The 5,007-nt window shown below is 48.0% G+C and overlaps 1 long non-coding RNA gene across 2 annotated transcripts in view; it reads left to right on the forward strand.

Moving 5' to 3' along the window:
- The window catches only part of LOC102377184, a 54,883-nt gene that overhangs the window by 31,186 nt on the left and 18,690 nt on the right, over positions 1-5,007 (forward strand). The gene's annotated exons all lie outside the window — the stretch shown is intronic.

The raw sequence follows: 5,007 nt of genomic DNA on the forward strand, positions 1-5,007 counted from the left end.
CAGGGTAGGGGAGAGCACCACCTCCCTTGGGAGCCCATTCCAGATTTTGGCCACTCTAACTGTGAAGAAGTTCCTCCTAATGTCCAATCTAAATCTGCTCTCTGCTAGCTTATGGCCATTATTTCTTGTGACCCCCAGGGGTGCCTTGGTGAGTAGAGCCTCACCAATTCCCCTCTGCACCCCCATGATGAATTTATAGGCAGCCACAAGGTCGCCTCTCAACCTTCTCTTGCGGAGGCTGAAGAGGTCCAGGTGCCCTAGCCTCTCCTCGTAGGGGTTGGCCTGCAAGCCCTTAACCATATGAGTGGCCCTTCTCTGGACCCTCTCCAGGTTATCCACATCCCTCTTGAAGTGTGGCGCCCAAAGCTGCACGCAGTACTCCAACTGCAGTCAGACCAGTGCCCGATAGAGGGGAAGTATCACCTCCTTGGCTCTGTTTGTCATGAATCTGCTGATGCACGATAAAGTGCCATTAGCTTTTCTGATGACTTCGTCACACTGCCAACTCATGTTCATCTTGGAGTCCACTAGGACTCCAAGATCCCTTTCTACTTCTGTGCTACCGAGCAGGTCATTTCCTAGGCAGTAGTGGTGCTGGACATTTTTCCTCCCTAGGTGCAGCACTTCGCATTTCTCCTTGTTGAATTGCATTCTATTGTTTTCTGCCCATTTGTCCAACCTGTCCAGGTCTGCCCGTAGTTGTTCCCTGCCCTCCAGTGTGTCCAATTCTCCCCACAGTTTTGTATCATCCGCAAACTTGGACAGAGTACACTTCACTCCCTTGTCCAAGTCGCTGATGAAGACATTGAAGAGTATCGGTCCAAGGATTGAGCCCTGCGGGACCCCACTGTCCACGTCCTTCCAGGTCGATACCGACCCATCCACCACCACTCTCTGGGTTCGACCCTCTAGCCAATTTCCCACCCACCGGACTGTGTAATCATTCAAGTCACAGCCTCTTAACTTGTTCACCAGTATGGGGTGGGATACCATATCGAAGGCCTTCCTGAAGTCTAAGTAGACTATGTCAACCCCTACTTCTGCGTCCATGTGTTTTGTAACCTGGTCATAAAAAGAGACTAGATTAGTCAGGCATGATCTACCTGCTATGAACCCATGCTGTTTTCCCCTCAGCATAATTTTTCCTGCTGGGATCTCGCATATATGAGCCTTAATAATCTTTTCAAAGACTTTGCCAAGGCTCCACTAGGACCTAATCCCCAATCAGGGGCCCATAAACACTGAGTTTGATAAGTTCCACACACTTCTGTTTACAGTAAAAACCAGGGAACCTGTGGCCCTTTGTGCCACTGGATCTGGCCTGTGGAGCCAGAGGGGCTCATTGGCATTCGGTGGTGGAAGGGCTTTGCATGTGCTTCAGCCAGGTGGGTGGATCCTAGTTCTGGCCTGCCCACAGACCTTTCATAGACTTTCATAGACATTTGGGCTGGAAGGGACCTCAGAAGATCATCGAGTCCAGCCCCCTGCCCCAGGGGCAGGAAGTCAGCAGGGATCATAGTATCCCAGCAAGATTGAACACCTTCAAGAGACATTTGGATGTCTAAGTAGGTGCTTGAATCATGGTTAAACATATATACTTGCATGGTGACCTGAGCTGGGTCAGTCTGGCTCATCACCTGGAAAGGTTGCTAACCACTGACTGGTCTACACAAAAAGGACAGACAAAGGAAACCTCATTATTTTTGCCTTTAATCTCTCTGTAACAAAATTTCCTGTCTATAATTGGCTTGACTAAAGCCACTCGTGGAGTCTGTGTCAGAGTTAAGAATTAAACGCAGAATTCTTGAATGTAGTTCACCAGCCCCATAATCATGAAGCTACGAAGCATTTATTTCTCCTGACATGGCTGTGCACAAAGCAGCCTGATTAAAATGCGCTCATGTTGCCTTTAGCACCCTACCCCCTTCACTCAGGTAGGCCTTTTGCTTTCCACCCAATCTTCTGAGTGCCTACTGCCCCTATTCACACATGCTGTGTTGAACTAAAGCCACTTGGTGACCACAAGGCTGAATTCTCATCTCCCTTACCTTTCCTGGGCTTCACCAGGAAGTATTTATTAAGTGTCAGTATGATAAATGAAAAGTCATATTTTACTGTGAATTATTCCAACCCCGCAGTGGAGCCCAGATCTATAGCCTCAGAGAGTTATTAACTGCTTACCACAGAGAGCTATAAAAACCTCATCATTTTCCCTAGTTTCTCTTATGTCAGGGAGGAGGAAAGAGAGCTGGGATACTCACTCAAGACAGTTGGGAAGCCGCTTCAAAAATTCCCCTTCATCTCCAATTGATTTTCAGCAATGCTTTGGGCTTGAATGATTTTATTGGGTGAGTCAAGTTTTTGCACAGACTGGGGCTGTGGTATGTATGCTACAGACCTGGTTTTGTTGGAGGTGGTTATCTTTAGGTAATTCACAACCTCTTCTCACCCCTAGGATCCCAGCACCCTGGAATATTTCTCTTTGCTCTCATTTATTTCAAGCTGTGAACGGTTGTAATATTTTGATCAAAAAACATTAAGAATCCAAGCTTGAACAGACACACACAGGAGAAAACATTATAGGCTCATTTCCATTACTGAAGCACCAACCACAGCAAATGTACATACTGATTTGTCCTTTCTACCTCTCTTCCTGTTGCAATCATCAAAGAACAACTGAAAAGAAATCCCAAACTTCTTAGGGCCACATTTCATTAGCATCCCTCTTCTTCTCCTGGCATGTGGGATTGGGGATCTTTAATATCCAGATGCACACTGCCCACCCTGACAACCAAAATCATGGTGCAATCTACCTTATATCCTTCTTTTTAGCCTTCTGACTAGCTAAGACTCCAATCTCACTGGTAAAGTTGAAAATATAGTGCTCAAGTCAGATTACTCTTAGAATGTTATGCACTTAGCTACTTATATTCATTAAGCTCATGAAATCCAAGGCCAGATCCAGACATGCAGGCATGTGCAGTTTGTGGCACCATAAACCTCTTTGCAGCACCAAAAACTGTACACCTGGCACATTAACACATGACCCATGCTGCACGTTTGCAGTGTGGTGCCCTGGCGGACTCAGGTTCTCAGGACCTGCCCCCTCCCCTTTCCCCTCTCCCTGTAGACAAGGCTTGGGGTTCCCCACTCTTTTGCAGGCAGCTCTTGCAGTGCTGTTTGCAAAAGGTGAAACCTGCTGTATCCTGGTTCAAGGGGGGAAATCTGCATTTCTCTGTGGGAAATGGAAAACCCAGATCCCTGGGTAATAGTACCAAGGGGATTTGTAAGCCAAAATTCTATTAATTTTGATGGGAACTGTGTGTCCAAATCCCCTAGGTGGCTTTGACTCTTATGGAGATTTGTCTGCCTGTTCTCTCAAGTGAAAGTCACCTCTGTGCAAATGACTAACACAAAGCAATTATCCAGCAGGATGACCAGTGCACAGGGATCAGGTGACCTGTGGAGTCATGAGCTCAGTACATTTGTCAGTAGAAGCATATTCCCTACTACTGGATTGTTTTGGTATGGGGGTTCTCAACCTATAGGTGGTGACTACCTTATCCTCATATTTCTAAGTATGCATGTTAGGGATGGGTAAGACTAGCTAGATCAGAAGAGGATCAGAATAAGAAAGGGTGAGTGCTTTGCCTGGTACCATAATCCTGGTAGATCCCTCCAGGGATATCTCTAGACCAAATATGTATGCAGAGGTAACACTGTGCACTGGATGGAGTGTGAATGGCTGAAGCGAGAATATCAGTTTAGTCCAGATCATCCTCAGTGCAATTGGTATGTGGCAACAAGTATGTGGATGTCTTCAAATACTCTAAAACAGCAGCAACAGCAGGCAGGAGCTGGGCAGATTCATTGCCGGCAGGTTGGTGGACTCTTGGGGCTCTTGACATGTGGCTGCCTCCATTAAATTAAACTCCACTTCTAATTATATTCCATAATTATAGCCTTCAACCAGTGTGATTTGTAAAGAGTGGGGTCATCGGTATCAAGATCACTCTGAAATTGACTGTGTAGATATCAGTAAACATCCTTGGCTGTCTACTGAAGCCTGACAGAAATATAAGGGACTAATGCAATAAGGCAAGGTGCATAGCTGGATTGATAGAAGCACTGGGGTGGCCTCTGGCCCCAAAAGATATTACATGACAAGGCAACGAAAGCTGCAAACACTAGGACAAACCATCCATTTAATATGACGGTGCTAGACAGAGGTTAAGAATCTTGCGGACTGCTCCCAACATCACTGATCAGACTCCAGCAAGAATCTGTATTAGCTTGTTGGGTCCTGGCCCCCTGTCCTCTGTAGCAGCAATGCCAGTGTCACTTAAGGTGGGAACATAATTTTGAGCAAACTGTACGAGCTAACAACACAGGATCTAGGCTTTGGACAAGAGTGGGCAGCAAAGGAAGAATTCTGTCACGCAAATGCCTTGGTTTGTGTGGATTCTACTTTTGTTATCTAGGAAGTCCCTGGATAGATTTGAAGCCATACAGGCTCCTGTCTTCTGCTTAAACACAATTCCTAAGGCATGACTGTGATTTAAATTAAGGCAGTTTGAAGCATCTTTAAATGGGAGGAAGGACATGGAGGGGAGGGGGGCGGGGGAGTCGCAGATGCTTCAAAATCCAGGCCAATTGCCTGTCCAGGATGATGGGGAGGAGCGGTCAGGGATAGAGCCCTGTGCCCCCAGCCCTGTCCAGGCCCTTTCCCCGCTTCCTTCCTGCTGCTTGGGGTCTGGACCCACACCCCCACCCCTCCCTGCTGCAGTGGCAGGCGGAGGGGAGGAGTGGGCCCAGGCCCGATGCAGGGGAAGACTAGGCCCGAGGATGTGGAGGAGCTGGGCTGCTGCGGTGTGTGAGGAGCAGTGGGCCCAGGCCAACCTGGCAGTGACAGGGGGAAGGGAGGAGTGGGCTCAGGGCCAATGTTGGGGGTGGGGTGCTGGAGGAGTTGGCCCGGCCCGAGGAGGGGAGGAGGCCCGCTCCTCCCCT

Source organism: Alligator sinensis, unplaced genomic scaffold (genome assembly GCF_000455745.1).
Source record: "Alligator sinensis unplaced genomic scaffold, ASM45574v1 scaffold561_1, whole genome shotgun sequence".
Lineage (NCBI taxonomy): Eukaryota > Metazoa > Chordata > Crocodylia > Alligatoridae > Alligator > Alligator sinensis.